This window comes from Arctopsyche grandis, chromosome 2, assembly GCF_051622035.1.
Source record: "Arctopsyche grandis isolate Sample6627 chromosome 2, ASM5162203v2, whole genome shotgun sequence".
Lineage (NCBI taxonomy): Eukaryota > Metazoa > Arthropoda > Insecta > Trichoptera > Hydropsychidae > Arctopsyche > Arctopsyche grandis.
Genome location: NC_135356.1, coordinates 1883609 through 1907287, shown reverse-complemented (window position 1 = coordinate 1907287; position 23679 = coordinate 1883609). Strand labels below are relative to the sequence as shown.

The window sequence follows — 23679 nt, the reverse complement described above, 5'->3', positions numbered from 1 at the left end:
CTTGCTGTCCATAACTTGACGTTGACAATTTCTTTTATAAATATATACGTATTCCATAAATAAATTAATAGTATAAACAACTTACGTATTTCATATTAAAATTTTAATAATGTCAATATTTCAAAATACGAAACACCAACTCAAAACTAACAAAAATATAAAAGTCAAATTCTACCGACCGCATTGCAATTTCTTGACCGAAATGCAATGCGAAACTGAAACGAAATGTAATCGACATAGACCAGAAAAAATATTCACTTTAAATGCACATACCGAGTAACTTCTCACATACTATACTTTCCGTTCGTGAGGTATGTATGTACTCATTGGTATACGGCCGTTGATTAGGGACGCGAAGCGTGCGCGCGTTAGGACGTGTTTTGCGTACAGCCACAAACTAAAACCACGAATTTTCATACACTGGGACACATCAACTGCCATCATACGGCACCTTGACAAATCCGCGTTGACCATGATTGTCATACTATATCTATATATACATATATGTATATAAAATTGGGGTGACCGTAAAAAAGTTGGAAATGTTCGTTTACCGTGCATACATATAAAAAAACGGTTAGTATATATATCAGTGGCGTGCGTTAAAACTCTCTCTCCCCCCGTCGTACATCCTCACTTAATTTGCGCGAGCAGGATACAACAGGAAAAAGAGGAACAGGCTTTTCTTCCCGTATCCTGCGCGCGGATAGTAAACAAAGCTGTATGACAAAAAGAGTGATAATTTCACCGCATGCCACTAATATATATTATATATACATAGTACCGTTTACCATGCACCCTTTTTTTTTTGATCTTTCGACTTCCGATATTTGTTTATTCGACCGTTTCACTTTCGGTTCCGTGAGGTAGACCCATCAAATTGAATGTCTGTTTGTCTGTCTGTCTGTATCGTACAGGCTCCTAAACCACTCAACCGATTAAGATGGAACTTTCAGGATTTGTTGTATGCATGTCCGGTAAGCTTACTGTCAAAAAACCCTCTTAATAATAATAGTCGTAATTATGATTTCACCGACGTGAAAGTTTGAAGCGCCATTGTGTAGTTAAGGAAATGTGTTCGTTGGTAACCACGTTATCAGTTGGTTTATGACGACACGGCTTTGAAGAGACGTTAGTTGAGCTCCAACCATCACTTGAAACGGGAGCGGGAACGGGAATTGCATGCCTTATTCTGGCATTGCAACGCATGCCGGGTTCGGCTGGTATAATATAAAACTTACCCAACCGGCTCAAGCGATCGGTATGTAGTCTTTGACCACGTATCGACTAAACTAAGAGAAGGGATGTGTACAAAGTACGTGCTCACCATTTGGGAATCGCTCTACATAGTATAAGAACGCTCAATCGGTGCAGTGGCGCTTTGAATAGTGAAGTATGCAGGGTTGGATTCGACAAGTTTCCGCACTTTTCCACCTTTATTTATTATTCAGTCGCGTTTTGACCCGTTTCTACGCGATACGAATGCGCAATCTTCGAAACTTTGCCAACGGTGCGGAAAATTGTTTTTCCCGTGTAGATTTATGTGTGCGTGTGTGTGTGTGTGTGTGTGTGTGCGCGCTCGCTCTATGTTTATTTGCACACGTTCGCAAAACGACTCTCGCTAGTCAAATTCGAAAGTTAAATTCGAAACTCTTCCCCGCGTTCGAAATTTAATGAATGGGGGGCAATTAAAAGCTGTTGGTGTGATTCTGGAATGATTTCAAAAATAATAATGAAAAATTCGCTGTTGAAAATTCAAATCATATTTTTGGATGATGTTGGTATAAAGATTTCTCTCAATTATCCGGGTGCGGATTATTATTGAAATTAATTCTTTATTTTTTTTAAAATTTATTTTACTATCTATTTTTTATTTATTTTTTAATTTATTTTATTATCTATTTTACATACTTCTTTTATGTTTCACTTACGATTACTATTAAGAAAAAAATTTGCCTCTTATCCGATCTTTTTGCATACTTTGCTTTCGTAATAAATAAATGTCTATACCCTTCAGGTATAAACACCGATTACCTAAACATAATCTGCTTTACATAGGTCATCGACTTTAGAGAGTCTTTAATTAATATTATGTATTAGATGTATTATGAACATTTATAAGGATTGTAAATAGGTTTTTGAGCCATTTTTCCTATTATGCTGTAGATTAACATTATAATAATATAATACTATGATTACTAAGCAAATTAAATTAAATTTTAAAATAGAAAATGATCAGTAGATCAGTAGCTATTAAAATAGATATAAGATGTATCGTGAACATAATTTCGTAATAATAAAAAGCATTTAAAAATCGAAAACATGGCTTTCGTGTTAGTGGTCATTTTTTTATATCTCTTATCTCTTATATGATCGTTTTCATACTTTGCCATATTGCTCATTTTGGTCATCAATGTACGTTAATGTATCGTCTGCCATTACGTTGGAGATAAAATATCGTATACAACGTGTTTTAAAAACGGGCCCCGTAGACCTTCCTGACGTTTAACAAGCGTTCGTCCCGTGTCTTCCAACCTGTTCGCCTTGATATGGTCATATCAGATTTTATTAATACTTTGCCATATTGATCATTTTGGTCAGCAATATAAGAAAAGGTATCTGCCACCATGACGCGTTTGAAAATTCTCCCACGAAGATGTGCCTGATATTAATCGCCCAAAATGTTCGGTTGCATTGTTCGCCTACTGCAATCGCTTCGGCGTTTTCTTGGCTATATCGATTTTTGCCGTCAACTAGCTTTGTCAGATTTTAATTGCTTAAACGCCTATAACTATTTCTTTTTCACTCCATATTTTATTACTAGCCACTTCTTACTTCGCTTTCGACTTTTTCTTCTGACGAAATTTGGATTCTTTTCCATACTCTTCCGATTGTTTTTAAAGTTTGCCATTTTTCTCGGTTTGGTCATCAATATACATATGTGGAAATCAAATCCGCCATGCTTTTTCCAACATTCAATAAAATACCTGAAAACCGATGTTCAGTATGCAGTAAAAGCTTTAAATGGTAAATAAAAAATATACATCGTCAAAATGTGCTAGGATTCTTCACATATACCAGTGGGGCCATTAAATCGGCCCCGTGGGATCAAAAGGGTTAATAAATACCTTCCGAGAGGCAGTTTAAGAACATTTGTATGTAAGTAACATACTAAAGATTTGGGCTCACTTTTCTTTTACAATGAAAATAATTTCGTTATTGATACATATAATGATATGCGGAATGATGTAAGGAGAAACGTATAATGATTGATTGCAAAGATTAATAATATTCCTGTCCTTTCGGTTTACTTTCCTTTATTACGGCTTAAAGTGGAAGAGTGACTACCGGTCGCGTGGCACAGTGCAACTGGTCACATCACTGAACTAGTAATGAGCTGATAAAAGCTAACTGACCGTAGCCCTTTATTTCTACATATAATATAATACATTAAAGTGGGGAGTGGCCATATCAATATGAAGATTGTTCAATGTATTTATTATATTATTATTTTAAGTTTTAAGAGACCTTGCATACGTACTGCATAAATTGATATACATAATATAACAGAACGCATTATATTGCGTACTGCTTAAATCTAATATATAATTTGGAAAGAGACTTTGTATATATGTAGAAATCCGTGACGTCATCGAACAAATAATTCGCTTTTTTCCGATTTAAAGAATTCGAAGTTCCCGGGAGCGTATGCGCCTAGGGCGAAGCCTTAGGGGGCAGAGCCTCAGGGGGCGAACCCTTAGGGGGCGAATCCTTAGGGGGGCAAATCCTTAGGGGGGTGAAGCCTAAGAGCTCCACCCCCTAGGGGGCGCAGACGCCAAGGGCGGAGCCCTATGGGGCGCAGACTCCAAGGGTGGAGCCCTAGGGGGCGCAGACGCCGGGGGCGTACATATATATTTTTTATAAGAGACATACTATATATGTTTGTTTGTTCGTGACAGTAAATTTAATAAAAAAAAACAAATGAGTATTCAAATAAATTTATATAAAACAAAACTATTCAAATAAATTGAATAAAATGTTTACTATTAGATTAGTCAAGTTTAAGTGGATTATATTACAAATACCGAGCGAAGCCGGGTAATACAGCTAATTTAATATAATATAATGCATTGGCTGTATATATGTATATATATAATATGTATCAAAAAAATGGTTGTAGTATTGGAAGATTTCTCTAACGAAAGTCCGTCGTTACTGAAATTGAATGACACCCCTGTTTGTATTGCGATGTGAACTTTGAACTTTTCCGTGTCGAGTCAAATGATATCGTGTAGACAAATGTTGTTCGTGTGTATGTATGTATGTGTGTAGAAGTTTTGAAGTTCAATTTCAAAAATTTCCGCAAAATAAAGTTGTCTGAATAAAATAGTTAGAGGGTGCGAGCTCGTGCTGAAATACTTTTTGGTAACAGATGCTTTAAACTTTGGGTCAAACTCGGAAGAAATCTACTCATAATTAATGCAACCGACTTGCCGTGTGACGTTGCAACTTCTCTATAAATATTCCGAACTCAAATATTTTTACCAGATTTTTTTTTTCTTTTTGCTACATAACCTATCGACTTTTCTTCTTGGGAAGAATGTAAAAAAAAATCATACGCTTGCGTTTTCATTACTACATAGCATCTTTTTATTTGCTTTCAATTTTTACGTCTGATTTCGTCTGACGAAACTACGGTTCTTATCCGATCGTTTTCAAACTTTGCCATTTTGCTCGGTTTGGTCATCAATATATGTGGAAATCAAGTCCGCCATTACGATGGTGAAAAATAATCGTAATAAACACGTTTGATAATACTCCATTATCTTTATCGATGACGTCTATTGTCCACATTGCCGGATCTATCCACACTATTCCGATAGTTTTTTCCCTTTTCATCACCCTCTCGCTATGTCAGATTTTAATTGTTTAAACGCCAATAACTTTTTTCACTCTATCTATACATGTATATAAAAATGAACGAATGTCTGTCTGCCTGTGTGTCTTAAATAGGCTCCGAAACCACTAAACCGATTACGATGAAACTTTTTTGTACGCATGTCCAAAAAAATTTCTATGAAAAAAAAAACGGGAAAGGAAACGGGAATGAGTGTCATTGCAACGCTATAATTTCAAATGTATTCGCGTCGCGACCAACGTGTTCGCTGCCTGCGTTTTTCCGACAAATGGGAACGGAAACGGGAATTTCATGCGATATTGTGGAATTGTAACGCATGCCGGGTTCAGATAGTATTTTATAAAATTTGCTTTATAGGTTCATATTATCTCTAAAATAAAGCTATATATAAATATATTGTAAGTTAATTTATATTATCACGCACACTTATTAATAGAAAAAGTTGATTGCGCGCATTACACGCTCACCGATCCAACCCGTTTACGAATGAATGTGTAAGTGAATTCGTTAATGTGTGCATGTTATTGTAATCCCTAGAACTAACTTTCATCTTGAAATCTAAAATAACAACGATACTCTCGTTTACTCTCGATTATCCGGGTGCGGATTATCCGTGCTAAATAATAAATATACATATTTGAAAATAAGCAAATTTCAAACAACGTAATCCACAACACGCCATTTGAATCGATTTTTAATGTATTATTATGCAATTATATACCTGTATATGTGTACTTAATTCACGATAAAATAGTTTTTTGGTAATTAGCGGTGAATTTTAAAATTTACGGGTCGCAAAATTTTGGTGATTTACCAGTAAATCGATATTACAATCATATATCTACACAATTTGAACTCACATAATAGTATTATCACATAGTATCCAAAAGTTCAAAAGCCATTTTATAGCAAAATGTCGTATACATACAATCTGTTATAAATAACCAAAAATAGAGCTCCATTGCCAAAACTTAATATATCAGTTTTTGCGATGTGAGGGATATCTGTACATGTTTTGATTTTTGCATATGTAATTTGGAAAATTTACATATGTATCTTTCAATGATTCGTCACAGGAGATTAATTTCATTTCTTGCTAAACGACAAACAATTTTTTTCAGTAACGTCTGATTCAGTTATTCAGCTAGAATCAAAACATGGTTTTTACACACACTTATCATACAAATCATCTTGTATCTTTTTAGCATTTGCATGTGATGTTGAATGCTTGAATGTCAATGGGTGCATCCTTTAAATGTTTCTTTTCCTCTATCCCTTCAATGTTGATGTTGACTTTAAACTTGCCACGAAAAATGTTCGAATTTCCCAAGATTGTATCATCAGAAGTTGCTTCCAACTATCGTCGAAGCATCACATATGTATCTTATGTATTTAATTACAAACTAGGAGCTGGATATTGCAAACGGAACGGAACAGGTGATTAACAAAACTTGCAACATAACCGTTGGATCAGCTTTTATACATATTTTCGGTATATATACATATGCACATTTTATGTATATGGTATGTACATATTTATACGTATATTTTTGTCAAAAAATAGGCTTCGGACAAAATTTCAATTCACATTTAATATAATCTTGAAGTAATTTCGAGTGAGGGCCGCTTTTAATTTGTGTCGTTACGCGAAATAAAATCTTGTGAATTTTTTTTTTCAAGCTAAATCTCACCCCTAACTCTCTTATTTCATCTCGAAAACTAATTATCCAATTGTTGCGAGGTAATGCGGTAAAAAGTATAACGAATACTCTGTTTATATATGTAGGTATAATATGTACGTGTTTGACAATAATTTGAGTATTATTTACATTGAACGTTGATCGATGAGGTTTCGTTCGTTTGTCGTAAATTGTTTAATTTCCTCAGTTTTATTTACAACTACAAATTTTCTGTATTATTTGGACTGAGACAAACGATGGGATATTTCGTCAAAAAACGACCGGCGGCAATGGCTGCTGTTTTCCACGAAAATTACCCGATTTATTTTCCATGGGAAAACGACCCAAATGGAAGTGGAAAAGCGAAACGTGCAAATCGTACAGGAAAATCGTATATCTCGCAAAGCTGTTTTTTTATTTTATTTTATCTTTAATGAAACACAGCTAGAGGTAAGCAGTAAAACATCCACCATTATAGCAGATGATCAGCCCTGTAGGGTTCGGCTTCCTGCCAAATAATAATATCTTTAAACAAATAAATATATAAATTAATGTTCGTTTGTATGCTTATATGTATTTTCACTATACTATAAGTCCACATGGTTCAATTTAGGAACATAAAATTTTGTGTAATCTTATAACTACATTAATTTTTGGAACGTATGAATTCAAATTCATCAGTTTTCAATATTTTAACTCCAATGGGCTTTAGTGCACCGAATATTGTACATTTGATTAGTATTATACAAAGAAAAAACATATCAATTAACACCCACAGAGACATCTATGGTCAAATTTGTAAATTTGTAGCATTTTTAAACAATTCAGTAAATACATATCAATTTACATCTGCAGAGACACTTTATGGTCAAATTTGTAAATTTGCAGCGTTTTATAAAATTCAGCGAAATTCAAGATTGCTGAAAACTCAATATTTTCATTTTGTTGGAACCGTTTCAATGAAAATCAGATAAATTGGCAAACTCTGATAGGAAATAATCTTGACTTAGAGTCATAAATCCAAGGCGTGGCGAGCAGAAACCAGTGGGATTTTATGACCACTTTGTTTCATGTTTATGACCAATTTGTTCAAAGTATTCTGACAATTACTAAACAAAGTCTATTCTGCTGGTTATATTTTAAATTTGAACCCAAAATATCTCAATTTCAAACAACTATGTATGGGCGTGTGAAAAGTGAGCTTTTTCAAAAGATTACTACACACTTCTTAGAGTCTTTGGCTTTATTTTTCCTAGATGGAGACCAAATTTTCATTTCGTTTTTGAGAATATTTTGTCAAGAGTGATTTTAAAATCACGTTTACAAATACTTAAAAGAACCATCAAGCTCATTTAAAAACGAGTTTGAATTTTCGCATGATAAAGCTTCATGTATTGTTACTATGTAAAAAATATATCGTGATTACAATGTGTAATAATATTTTGAAGTCTTTAAACGGTAACCACTATTACAGGTCTAATCTAATCGACTACTTTCTAACAGTTACTATAGACAAATTATCTACTGATTTATTCGGATAATAGACTAATTATCCAAATTATCCAAAATTACCTGACTAATTTTGGAGTCGGTGACAGGTATTATTTTGTCATTAGCCTGTAGCCTTATTTATTTGACTCCCCCCCCCCCACTTGTTTTGTCAGAATTTTGCTATCGTTCTTCCTCTAATCTATTTTTTTTATACTAGCCCCTTATTAGCTCGCTTTCAAATTTTTCGTCTGACAAAATTTGGGTTCTTGTCCGATCGTTTTCAAACTTTGCCATTTTGCTCGGTTTGGTCATCAATATATGTGGAAAACAAATCTGCCATTACGATGGTGAAAAATAATCGTAATAGACACGTTTGAAAATACTCCATTATCGTTCTCGGTGACGTCTATCAGCAAAATACCATATTTATCTACAATCTCCCGATTGTTTTTTCCCTTTTCGCCACCCTCTCGCTATGTCAGATTTTAATTTTTTAAGCGCCTATAACTAAATTCTGTTTTCACTCTATATTTTAAAAAAATTGCATTATAGGCTCTCTCTATCTCTCTTATATATTTTTACTTCGCTCATAAGTTATATAATGATTAAAATGAATGTTAAATAGCGTGGTTTTTCGGCCAAAACTCGAATGACGTTTATATCTGTCATTTATATCTGCGCGTCTTATTAGGACGACAGATCCTAATCAGGCTACTTCATACAGGTGTACATATAATTAGCTATACTAAATTACATATCATCAAATACGATGGTATTTTTGGACAGTACGGTTTTTTTTAGTAATAATCATTAAACGCTCATATCCCTCAAACGAGATAAAGCCAACAAAAATTATGGTCATATTCGAATTCAGTGGGTCAAACTTAGCAAAGATGATTAGTTTCCGCTCCAGTATTTTTTTTTTATTATACAACTCGCTGAATTACGAGACACTGAAAAACTCGCAAATTAACGAGACATCTATGAATTGTACATAAATTGTATTGTACATAAATCAATCTCAAATAGTGGTGACATAGTAGGTAGGAAGGATATTTAGCCAATATTACCGGGAACCGTTTCAACAATGAAATCAGAGAAAATTGGCAAACTCTGATAGGAAACGATCGACCTGGAGCCACAAATATCCAAGTCTGACCAGCAGCACTTCATATGTACTCAGAAAAATTCTTTTCAATCGAAGTCAGCTCTTGACGCTAAGCAGAAGCTTAACGACCGAGCTATGCTGCTATTAAATCAATGATGAAAAAAAATATAATAAAAAAATGTTCAGTGCAATCCACATTTGCATATGTACGTGCTTCATACGACGTTCAAACGAATCCCATATGTGTGTATGGGATGTATGTAAATGCAAAGGGTTAGAAATCGCTATCGCCTATTTTTTTTCGTAGCGTATAATATACGGACGTGTTTATATTCATCGAATTCGGTAGTTTTTATCGTGTTTGGGACGACCGGAAAATCCCAGTCCGTCCCTCGATCAATGCAAATCAGGGCCAGCTGCTCGTGGGCCCGCTTAATCAATCTCGACCCGTCATATTTGAATTCCGAGTTGCACCGGTCGGGATTTTTCCCGTTTACTTTCCCCCTCCCCTCCCCTCGTTGGAAAAATATGAGAGGGTAGCGCTTAAAATAGCGGGCAGGGCCGGCGCCAGGATAAATTGGTAACCGGTTTGAACGCCGCGCATTAATAATTCACCACCGAATACTCTGATGGGGGAGTGAACAATTTCAATTTATCTATCCGCCTGAAGAAGGAGGTGGTATCGGAAGAGAGGAAGGGAGAAGAAGAGAGGGGAAGTGTTCAAAGGGCAAGATGAGAAAAAAAAATAGGGCTGACTTCGACTCTTTAGATCAAAATTAACATTTGTATTGTAAATGTACCAATATTTACATACAAATGTAATATGCGGATTGTCAAGTAAAGAACGATGCATAGTATTGTTGCGTAGGGGTGGGTGGAGGATCCAAGTAAAAGGCCAAAGTCGTTTCACAGTATTTATTGGTGATTGAGGAGATCCACGCACTGCCAGTGCTCCGTCCAGAATGCCTTGATATGGCCTAAGTAACTGCTTATAAAAGGCAGGTAGCTCACTGCATCTTCCTCGACGCGTTTGTTTACCTATTGTTATAGTCACGTACTAGATATACAGTTCCACGGTCTCGGCATGCAGTCCCACGCCTTAGCGGGATGTGGCTAGGTGCCGTTACCGACCACTAAGCCCATTCGGGGGGTCTCCATTGCTAACCGACAGCACTCATGCACTGGCAGTGCTCCATCAAGAATGCCTTGATATCGCCTGAGTACCCGTTTATAAAGGACAGGTCGCTCCCTGCATCTTCGACGTCCGGTTACTTCCCTATTGTTTAGGCATGTACCCAGATATGCATTCCCACGACACACAGTCCCACGCTATCGCTGTCAGTTCTGAGAAGGGACCGGGTGCCGTTACTAAGCTAATTCGGTGGTCATTGTTTAGCCTACTAGCACTTAGCATGGAGATAATCCTCGAAAACCAATTATAACGGCGGCTCCTTTTAGCATATGCTACAGTATTATAGTCCACCAAGGACCATTCATCAAAAATACGGTTCATAATATATATTGCAAAAATATGAATGGTTGTTTATTTGAGAGGGCTGATTTTGACTCTTCAGTTTAAAATACTTATAACTCTCAACCAATTCGCGATGGCCAATTACATTTCGTCTCAGTTTCGCTTTGTATTTTGGTCAAGAAATTGACAACATTGTTCGTGCGTTTAGCGATCGGTAGAATTTTACTTTTATTTTTTGTTAGTTTTGAGTTCCTGTTTTGTATTTTGAAATATTTATATTAATAAAATTTAAATTGTTGATATTATTAATCTATTTGTGGAATACGTATATATTTTATATTAGTGGAAATTTATATTTTTTAGACGATAAAAGTAATTGCCAACGTCATGTTATGGACAGTAAAACTTACAGTAATATTATTAAAGACCCTGCATTGAATTATATTGTGATAATATTATGAAATACATTGCACGAATGCGACAGCATGCTCGGTTCTTACGCTACATCGGACCGACTATAAAAGATACACTATTTTTAAAAAATTGCACAGCTAAAAAAATAGATATTAATAATAATAACAATAAAATAAAGAAGAGACAGTAATAACATTGATAACAGTAGTAATAATGATTGTAATAAAAAAATTTTAATGAAAAAAGAGGAATGAGAAAACTCGTCAAAATCGTTCAATTTTCGAGATAAATCTTGAGATGTTTTTATGATATGAAAATTATAAAAAGAAAAAGTGATTTTATATAAATAAAAATTGTAGATGTTAACAAAAAAATAAAGGTACATATATATATATATATATATATATATATATATATATATAAAGGAACAAAAAAAATATTCAAAAAGAATTCACATTAAAATTAATCCAATTACATGGGAAAAACGTCGTTAGAGATTCCGCTCCAAATTGTCTCAATTAAAAAAAATACTAACGTTTCAACTTATTCCTGTCTGATATATGATATTTATTTCATTTTGCTCGGGCTGGAAGTGTCTCGTTAGAACAAGTGGTGCTCTGAATATATTCGGTCAACCATGAGGGGTTGGTCATCCACCGGTCCAATTACCCAACTTCGAATTAAACTGTTCTGTTACCACAGCTTCCACATAAAATACACCGTACAATATTAACTTCTTTCGTTTACCAGTAAGTACCGGCATACCGGTAGTAGAAAAAATCGTCTACCGTTTACCGGTTTATGAAATTTCGCGGTAAATTGCAATCCTTACTTGAGACATGTGGCGAGAAGAAACATAAGAAAGTCGACTCTTGACTGTTTTGTGGTTGATGCACTTCGAAATGCCGTCTCTAGAGAAGATTGTAAACCAAATTCCAGGTGTCAGAGCTCATAGAGGTCATGAGCCTCGGTATCGAGTGTACGAACGCGTGTGCCAGACCACTTAAAAAAAGGGTCAGAACTCCACAGAAGTCCACACAGCCCTGGAAAATGTGGGTGCAGGAGAAAACGCCGGCCCTTAGTAAATCACGCGGCCAATTTGGGGAGATCGGTGATTAAATTTAACCCTTTAAAAGCGGCGGACGCAAAAAAAATATTAAAAAAAAAATCGAAATTTCATCTGTAGCACGCGCGCATACATAGCGCGAGAGCGAGAGAGGAATTGGATGTTAAATTTTAATCATACTCGTAAATCTTGACACGCGAAAAAATATACGGCTCACTTTTAGGAGGCCGTGAGAATAAGAGTAACGATGAAGTGCCGTGTCGTACGTCGTTAAACCTATATATCGGCGAAAACATTACGCAGCCGCTGCTTTTGCACGCTCTTCTTTCAAAAACGCCAAGATTACATTTTTCCTATTTTGCAAAAGACGTATGAACACTTACCACACCGCAGAGTTCGCACATTGACTGCAAAGGGTTGGAATTTTAGGGATTAAAGCACAGCCTAGCTCATGGGCCAAGCAATTGCTAAATAGTAGTGAAGTCGTAGGCTTGGATCGAAAAATTTGCTACTATGTATAGTCGATGAACCGAACATGATGTCGCATTCATGCAATGTGTAAATTAATTTCTTTATTATTTTTAAATTAGTTCTTATTCAACCCTTTGAGTGCTGACGTCTTTTCTGTTGAAAGCCCGCCACGCTGAAAATTTCGCCAACATTTCCAAATAGAATTATTTTGAAATCCAATAGAAAGCAGGTATAAAAATTGTACCTAATCCAAAAACAAACCTTAGATAACTACCGCCGAGGATTTAGAGTTTTGTAAAGGTGTGTTTAGACTCTCTAATATATCTTGCAACAATCTAATATATAATTTGGAAAGAGACTTTGTACATATGTATGTATCCTTGGTTCGTTCGTTCGTCCGTAGATCGGTGACGTCATCAAACAAATGATTCGATTTATTTTTTTTCGATTCATAGACGCCGATTCGATTTTTCGGGCGAAACTGCCTAAACGGCAGTTGCTCATGGGGGGGCAGAGGGGCGAAGCCCTAAACGGCAATAGCTAAGGGGGGCGCAGAGGGGCGAAGCCCTAAACGGCAATTGCTCATAGGGGCGCAGAGGGGCAAAGCCCTAAACGGCAATAACAATAGCTAATGGGGCGCAGCCGGGTAATACAGCTAGTATAAAATAAGCAAAAGAAGTCTATTGATGAATGTAATTTTCCAAAACTAGTCTTCTTGGTTGTTGTTAAATTGTAGTGCTCACAATCTAAATGCAAAACCACAATCTAAAATACTCAACAGTTAGAGATTTCCATCGAGAAATTCTGCTATGGTTATAAATTCAGAAAGTCCGGTGTTAATCAGTCTTTATAAACATTGACACGGATTGCGCGACCCTTGTTCAATGCATTATTTTCAATGCTACCTGGAAAAGCTTAGCGGGTAGTATTCTTGTTTATTTTTTACGTACTCAAAATACAAAGCCTGTCGGCGTATTTCAGGCTCATGGACTTGTTAGCAAAACGCTGATCGGCGTTTGTTAGCATTTAAAGGTTTATTAACTACATATGTAATATTATTACAATATGATTCAATGCAAGGTCTTTAATGATATTATTAATGTAAGTTTTGCTGTCCATAACATGAAGTTGCTTACATCAAAACAGGCTATTTTTCCTCTTACATTTCATAAAATTCAAAAATTTTTGTGTTCAGATTGAAGTTATATATGTATACTCAAGAGAGCTCAAAACGACTTTTTTTTTAAAAATAATCACCGGAACATGAAAACAATGACTATTTTATGAAAATAGCGCTTCCCCCATATTAACAGTTTCACAGACTTTCACATAGTGAAACGAAAACTTTGAACTTTCGTCAAAACTTATCATAATTGACCCAAATAAACTTCGGTAAAAACGTACGTTTTCAAAAGTTTTGTCAAGATAAATCGATTGTTTGAAGGCACAGGACATCGTTATGAACGTTTAGAAAACGCTATTCCTATTGGTCAGAACATACATATAAGCTGCTTGTATAATATTACGACACGCTTTAATTATATATGTATGTACATATTATACAACACGAATTACAAGCTTGGTGAAATATTTCAATTGCCGACAATTTATATAAAATGTATCGAATAAATACGCGATTCGTTCCGATACGTGTGGAGGCTCTATAAAATAAAGTAAAATATTGACAGATGCAAAGAGAGATGCGAAGATTTACATTTTTTTTGATTTTATCGACCAGTAAAAATACGGTTTTATCGCTTTTTGCATTCGGCTCAAATTCGCCCGGTATACATAATGTATTATATAAGTGTGTGTAGGTAAATGATATTCGGCCCTTTTACAGAATTACATTTGCACCCTTTATTTTTTTTTGTGATTTTTCAGTCAATTTTTAATGCTCTATTGCTTATGGTAATTACGATGATGATATACCCGGGTTATATGTAAATATGCCCCGGCAATTCTGGGATTCAATAAAAAACTGCTTTCACAGCATCCTAACTGAGACCTTACTTGGAATCTGGGATCGGAGGTTTCCCATTCAAAAATTCTATATGAAACAGTCAAATTTGAGTTAAAGAGCTTCCCTACGCCTGGCTAAGCCGGGAAATGCCAGTTTTCCCGGGCAACGTCAGCTACAGTTGATCCAATGTAGCGTGACGTAAAATAATTTCTTTGTTCTTGAATTTTTTATTATATAGCTGATGACGCATTCGTGCAATGTGATGTAACATTGTAAAGACGTAAAATGATTTCTTTATTTGTTTTTTAAGTATTTCTTATTTTATTATATAATATTACAATATAATTAAATATAACCTTCGATTGTGACTTAAAAAAATATGCCTAATTATATTGAGTGGACATATTATATACCTAATTGTGACATCGGCTCGGATTTACTTCAATTCCTTTCAATAGTAATATCTATTTGCTATTCGGAATAGTGAAGGCGCATTCAACAACATGTCTTACATTTGTTAAAGATCTCCTCTTCGGGACCCGAAAACAACAGACTAAACTCAATTTTATATATTATTATCTTCAAATATACACTGATCGATCACATAATGATGTTCTTGTCTTAACAATTCCTAAAAAAGAAACATCCTTTCATAACGGCGAACTCGAACAAGGCCGTGCGGTATATTTTCTTAGTATAATTTTCACAGTCTTCAAAAAGTTTTTTCTAACCTTCGATTGTGAGTTAAAAAAACAATGCATAAAATGTGCGAATACCATTTTTATTTTGAAGATATAAACTACATTAGGCGATCCGATGTAGAGTAAGACTTTCAGAAAAATCATTGCTTCAAATATTTGAATAACGGTTTCAATATATACTTAACTCAATTTTATATATTATTATCTTCAAATATACACTGATCGATCACTCAAAAGTGTTACTTATCTTAACAATTCCTAATAATCATAAGTGAAACATAAAAAAGGTTTGTAAAAAAAAAAAATCCTTCCATAACGGCGAACTCGATAAATTGTAGTCGATCCATTATTAGCGTTTATTTATTTAAATTATTTCTTATTTAACTATATATGTAATATTATTACAATATAATTCAATGCAAGGTCTTTTATGATACTAAGTTTTGCTGTCCATAACATGATGTTGACAGTTACTTTTATCGTCAAAAAAATATAAATATCAACAACTCACGTATTTTGTATTAAAATTTTATTAATGTATATATGTATTTCAAAATACGAACCACAAATTCAAAACTAACAAAAAATAAAATTCAAACTCTACCGGTCGCTGCGATACGCATGAACAATGTTGTATTTCTTGACCAAAATGCAATGTGAAACTGAAACGAAATGTAATTGGCCATCGCGGGTCGAGGGGGGGAGAGAATACGATAGCATATGCATTTTACTAAAGATCACCATAAATAAATAAACACCATAAATTGTCCAATTATGGTCATTATAAAATAAATCGCTTCATCTATGGGTCTTTTAGGCTAAAAGGATCATAGAACTATCATATTGACACTAAGGGCAAAATCACACAGCGTGGGATGTGGGACGTGGGTTTTATTTTAAAAATGCGTAGTTGAATCATAAATTTTTCGCGAGAAAATTTTGAATTGAAAATATATTACATACATACAATTATGAATTCTCAATAATGCTTTCTGTATAAAATATGTCGATACTTTAATATAGATTCTGTTCAAAGATTCCCCAGTAATCCCCGGATTATGTTTGCGTGCCGATTTTCAGAAATGTCCCTGCTGAAAGTCTATAAATTATAAATACATTTTAATGCAAAGAAATCTTCGATCAATTTTCATTACTTCCCTTACTTAATCTCAATAAAATATTCATTCAAATAATGTCGTTTTTTTTCCATTATAAAGAATGGAAACCTTCAACCTTCACTACTCAAGTGTAAAAAATTTAATGCTTAAAATTTAATTACATAAAATTTCTTGAAATTGCCAGGCACGTCATTTCATCTCGATTCTTATTGTTTGTCGAAAATATACGAAATCAATGCTTTTATCGTGATTTCTTATAAACCTTTACATACATATTAACTAATGTGGCATTAGACGTTATGGTTTCCAAAGTCCCTCTGTAACTACTGACACAATAAACATGCCAAATATGTGTGTTGAGAAACCTCCATTCAACGGTGTACACCGTCAATAGGCTACAAATGATGATGATGATGAACATGGTTGTTCCATAGTTTAACGGTTCAATGTTCATTTCGAATGTGAAATAATTGAACTGTTCACACAATGCTGTGCATATTCTGGATCAGCTGTGGCAAAATGGTTTAGAGGGAAAATTATTTTAATAACAGTACCCACGTTTTGGGTACCCAATTTTCTTAACTGATGTTCCTGATAATCAACCACTAGCCTCTTAAAATTTCAATAACTTTATTATAGAAAAAATTCTTTAGTTCTTCTACTATTTCCTTTATTGACTATTACCTTATATATTTAATACTAATGTTGTGTTGTGTCAAAAGACATTCCATAATTTGATTCGACAGGCGACATCTATTTTTTTTTATCAATAAGATAAAATGTATGCAATTGTGAATTATTCGCAATCGTTTTACTAGGAGATCATAATATGATCAGTTTCACTTATGCCATGCGTGACCTCACACACCTGATTTTGAGTATATCAAGTATTATGTGCATTGTTGGAGCTATGATATCAGCATCACACACAAGTTTTCCATTGAAGTGTGCATAAATATTGTCGGATGTAGTATTTGGCAGTATGAATAACCGCCAACGTGGCCCTATAATAGGCCTAAAGGGACTACGAAGTTGTCAAGGGGCCCTAGTTGGTGGGGGAGGGGTGGAGAGGGGCCTTAAGGGGTTTATACAATAGTTTGGTGTGGCACTTTGCAAGCGAGCCACCCCTATTGTATACAATGCTCACAGTGCTGAGCCCACTCTTATCGTTTTCCGAGCGGGCTTTTCCTCGCAGATTTTCTCGAAGAAAATTCAGCGAGGGCGTGAGAACGCTCTGTTGACGACTGCCTTCAAACTTTCCGAGAAGATCCATTAATTATTTAAAAACGTTCGCACGAAATATTCAAATTTGAGAAAATGTCCAAGCGGAGGAAAGATGGGTCTATTTTATATTATGTATATCTTATTTATATTATGTACATATATAAGTTGCTATCAGAAATTACATTTTTATCTCACGAAGACGAATTATACATATTTTATTAGGCAAATTTGAAATGTATTGAAAAAACACATGGATACATCAATTCTGTATTACATATGTAGTTCAAAAGTGCGTATGATTATTTGTTCAATAATTTAAATATCCCTACAGGAGTGTAGGGATACCACTGGAGTTTTGACATACCAAAAACACTTCCACAAAAGTATGGACAAGAATAAAACCAAGGCCGCAAGTTTCCGGTGTCCTTTAAATGGGACAAGAGTGCGAGGCATTTCTAAAAGTAAAATTGGTCTTAAATATCAACGTAATTTGCAAAAAAGTTTCAAACCGATCGGAATAGTGTCAGACCAATAGGCGAAGTGAAACTATGAATATAGTATACTAATTGTTTTACCCGGCTTCACTCAGTATTTGTAATATAAACAGCTTAAACATGGCGAATCTAATAGTATGTAAATATTCATTTGTTCTTTTATTAAATTTATTTTAATTGAAAAAAAAAATCGAATCGAAACTTTCCCAACAGTTCCCAACCAAAAATACTTACCTATGTACTTACATACATACATACAAAGTCTCTTTCAAAATTATATATAAGATATAAAAACGGATGCGATGTATGTTAGTATGTTTGTGCCGGACCGTGGAGACATAGCCAATCAGAGTCACGGAGGCGCACAGCCAATCAGAGTCAAGTGCTCGAAGAAATGCGGGGAAACGGGGTAGCAGGAAAGTGGGGGGGGGGTGTAAACATGTGTGACATCAGGCTTAGTGACATACACACATCCACGAAGAAATACACACATTCATTCATAATTTCGAAACCGATCCAGGTGAGCGTGTAATGCGCGCACTTTTTACGATTAATACGTGCGCGCGCCCGTCTATAAATTACATTACATTATATTTATATATAACCTTATTTAAATTCGTGTATCAATTCTTCTGAAATCACCCGTTGAAATCAACGGGCAAAACACTAGTTTTAAATAAAATAAAATAAACACGTCAAATTACAACTAACTTAAAATAAACTAACCATTTATTTAAAGTACAGACCGGTTATGTATCATCATCATTTATAGCATTTATAATAAGGCGCAACACTGGTAGCCTTTATAAAAAGATGCAACTTAGGATGTCAGAACTATAAATTAATGTCTAAAACTGCCAATTTTTATTCATTAAACGAAACAATTTAACCTGCAGCTGTTGGGTCTGAGCAAAATAAGATGGTCCATATCAAGTAAACTCTAATCGGATGGTGGAGTCATACTAATATATGTAGATACAGGTTAGGACTTAACTCTCCCCATATCGGATAGAGTTATGATGCTTCGTTTGAACGGCTTCGCATAGCAGATTTAAGAAAATTAAAAAGAAACCTTTTATGCAAATGTCGCAGTGCACAAAACAACATGTAGTGACTTTCTATACAACTACATATGTTCATCTCGGAGATTAAGTTGGAGATTATGTTGGAGCAAGTTGAGCAAGTCCAGCAGTTCCGGTACTTTTGAGCTTTGGTGTTATGGAAGAATGACACTATCTTATGACAGATGCAATATTGAAACCGATTAAACGCAGAAAGCTCTGCTTCTTCTGGCTTTTCACGAGGAGTCCAAGTTTCACCTATTGCAAATCATTAGAGAGGAAAAACTATAAGGATGTCGCAAAGTGGGTCGTTAATGCCTGTCTTGATAGCCGAACATAAAAAATAGGACAGGAGTAACCTACGTGGAAGGGATAAATATTTCTAGGTTAGAAATAGGGCCGGCTCAAAGGTGCAGCAGACTAGGAAAGTGCCTAGGGGCGCCATAGACAAGGGGCGCTGCGAGGCGCCCCTATTTTTCTTTTTTGATTATTAAATTGAAAAAATAAAAAAATAATAATTTGGCTTTCTTTGAACATTTTATATTCAACTAAATTTTTCTACTCGAAGAAACAATACTGATTGTAAAATATTATAATTTACGAGGAACGCAGAAAGTTGACTGTCAAATATCAACGACTTACGAATAAAGCTTGTAAAACAATAAACTGTCGTCGGTGCAAATTGTAAATTGGAATAGTATTTAATATAAAATACCGCTGAAACATACGTTTATATATATATATATATGTACATCAGGGATAGATATTAAATATCTTAGCCAATCATATTCGAATGAAGAAATGTTAGTCTATAAAATTCTTCGTGAAAATTCATATTGGGGGGGGGGGGCTGCAGAGATTAATCAGGATGTAGTAACTCGTTAACCAAACCGATGATCGAATGAAAACAAAAAAATCTATAAAGTACTATACTGGGAGGTTGCAAACCCACAGCTCATTTAGACGAAAATATATCGCTCGTCCATATGGCCTGCAGCCCCGCAGCCCATATGGACGAGCCGCCACTGGATAAACACTAATATATAATTTCAACGAAACAGCTCCAATGTTTCGTTTTGAAAAGACGGTATCATGTATACCACGTATCATGATGCAACGTATGTGACCATACGTGGTATCATGTGGTACACCATATTTTTTCTGTATGTTTAAAAATATCTAAAAAAAAAAACGTCACACATACCGCGCTGTGTGATTTCACCATATGTCGATTCAGGATGACCATTCATATCACTATGTAATATATGTATGAAAAAAAAATCAATTACATTGACATATATTTCCATAGATTTGAAAGATTTTCTATCGGCTGGTTGGTGTCTATTTGAGAGTACCGCTCTCGCAATTTCCCAATTGAGAGCAAATGGGCAGATCGAAGAGTGACTTTTGTATTCTGAAATTTACACGTAAACGAAGTTTGGACCATGGCCATAGTTGTATGAACGCTCCTCGTCGGTTTTCAAACTGTGGGCTTTAATTCAATATAGTAATAATCGGATTGTGCCGAGCCAATTCGAAGTTGCACTCGTTGGCTCGGTTCGAGAGCAAATGGACAGATCGAAGAGTGACTTTTGTATTCTGAAATTTACACGTAAACGAAGTTTGGACCATGGCCATAGTTGTATGAACGCTCCTCGTCGGTTTTCAAACTGTGGGCTTTAATTCAATATAGTAATAATCGGATTGTGCCGAGCCAATTCGAAGTTGCACTCGTTGGCTCGGTTCGAGAGCAAATGGACAGATCGAAGAGTGACTTTTGTATTCTGAAATTTACACGTAAACGAAGTTTGGACCATGGCCATAGTTGTATGAACGCTCCTCGTCGGTTTTCAAACTGTGGGCTTTAATTCAATATAGTAATAATCGGATTGTGCCGAGCCAATTCGAAGTTGCACTCGTTGGCTCGGTTCGAGAGCAAATGGACAGATCGAAGAGTGACTTTTGTATTCTGAAATTTACACGTAAACGAAGTTTGGACCATGGCCATAGTTGTATGAACGCTCCTCGTCGGTTTTCAAACTGTGGGCTTTAATTCAATATAGTAATAATCGGATTGTGCCGAGCCAATTCGAAGTTGCACTCGTTGGCTCGGTTCGAGAGCAAATGGACAGATCGAAGAGTGACTTTTGTATTCTGAAATTTACACGTAAACGAAGTTTGAACCATGGCCATTGTATGAACGCTCCTCGTCGGTTTTCAAACTGTGGGTTTTAATTCAATATAATAATAATCGGATTGTGCCGAGCCAATTCGAAGTTGCACTTGTTGGCTCGGTTCGCCTTTCACGCTACAGCGGGTGCATTGTTCGTGTTAAATTTGATTAATAATTCATTGGTCTTGAAGTCTATAGTCGTGAAATCAAATAAATTCTTATTATGTATTATGTGCGTAGGTAATATCGGTATAATGGCGAAATTTATTTTATATTCGCGTATTACAAAAACAATAAAGGCGATATTGTAATTCGGAAACAAAAGGAAAATGCTATATTTTATATTGAAGCGAAAGGAATCGCAAGTCATTATTCATTTAAAAGGCATTAATGTTTCTACAATGGTTCATTGTCCGAACGTGTTTTTACTTAATCCATACACCGGGAATAAATAGGGAAAAATACAATATTATGATATCGATCAAAATCTTACGCTTTTTATTAAATGCCAATCAACAGCAAGTGTAGTCTTAAATCGAATAATTTATCTATAACTTGTTAATTTAAAAATTAATGTTTGAACATTTGTAAGCGTTTCAGATGTTCAATCATAAAACGCCCGAGCAACGCTGGGTAAGTGTACGTTCGATTTATACCGTTATACTAGTGTTGTTCCCGTTAAAATTTCAACGGATGGTTTCGGAAACAAATTGATACATGATTTAAAATAAAATTCCAATACTAATAGTAATAATTAATTGGAATTGGAACTGAAATAGAAATCGGGAATCAGAATTGAAGCAGAAATTGGCAATCGAATCGGAATCGGAATTAAAGCAGAAATTGGGAATTGGAACTGAAACAGGAATCGGGAATCGGAACTAAAACAAGAATTGGAAATTGGAACTGAAATAGGGATCGGAAATCGGCACGGAAACAGGGATCAAGAATCAGAACTAAAACAGGAATCGGGAATCGGAATTGAAGCATAAATCGGGAATCGGAGTTGAAACAGGGATCGGGAATCGGAATTGAAACAGAAATCGGGAATCGAAATTGGAACCGGAACCAAAATCGAAATTGCAATCGATATCGCACTCGCTCATACGTATTATGCTTAATGCGCGCTTGCCGATACAATTTATACGCATTTAATTTAGTCCAAGTGGACTACTTCACGCTGATTGGTTGTTCGCCTTGTTCCCGTGTACTTATTTTATTAATTATCTCTAGATACAACATATACTCCTGGTATTTTAAAATTTGTTTTTTTTTTATATCTCCATCCTTGTCCACGCGTCCGCCACATATCCACACACATACATCGCGTCCGTTTTTATATATATTATTATACAAAATTTGGTGTACCATCTCACGGTGCCCTCATTTAGATCGTAAGCAGGTTTTCGAGTGAATCGAACATTTTTAAAGCCTTCTTCGCCCGAGTAGCGCCGAGCGAAGGATGGGAATACCCAGCTTTGTACACATGTATTAAATATGTATGACATAGTAAGTCCACTTTTCCTCATTTCGAGAAATCTCTCGAAAAACATTAAATATAATGTTTTGCGTTTCACAATATTTAAAAACACTGGTGGCTTGTAATACGTTTATTCTGCCAATTTGTGAATTAAGTCAAACAGAAATAGCGTTTTTGAAACTAAAAATTGAATTTACGCCACTTGCAAATATAACGGCTCAATTTTAAACGCGGTAAATTGTATGCCAATTGATATAATTACATATGATATTATTTTTGTATAATTTTGGTCTTGGGTCCATATATATATTTTTAGAATTGGTTATTTTTAAGGTTGCCCTACTTTCCAGACGTTAAAAGTTTACAAGCTTGTTTATTTGTTTTTTTTAATTTAATTGCCAGCGTTAACAATTTAAAATTTATGAAGTTTCCACAAATAAAATCTCAAAAAATGAGTGGGTGCGGCAAGTCAAACAAATAAGGCTACTTGGCCATGAAATGTCGTCGTCTCTTTTCTGGATTCTTAACCTTTTGAGTGCTGACATATTTTCTGTTGAAGGCCCGCCACGCTGAAAATTTCGTCAACATTTCCAACTAGAACTATTTAGAAATCCAATAGAAAGCAGGTATAAAAATTGTAACTAATCCAAACAAACCCTAGATAACTACCTCCGAGGATTTCGAGTTTTGTAAAGGTGTGTTAAGACTCTCTAATATATCTTGCAACAATATAAAATAAACAAAAGAAGTCTATTAATGAATGTATTTTGCCAAAACTAGTTCCATCTCCTTAATTGTTGTTAAAATGTAACGCTCACAATCTAAATGCCAAGCCACAATCTAA

At 35.1% G+C, this 23679-nt stretch overlaps 2 protein-coding genes across 2 annotated transcripts in view; both read left to right on the top strand.

The window, feature by feature from the left end:
* Window positions 1–23679, top strand: part of LOC143922815 (uncharacterized) — a 189940-nt gene that overhangs the window by 114088 nt on the left and 52173 nt on the right. The window lies entirely within an intron of this gene.
* Window positions 1–23679, top strand: part of LOC143922930 (uncharacterized) — a 110495-nt gene that overhangs the window by 79888 nt on the left and 6928 nt on the right. The window lies entirely within an intron of this gene.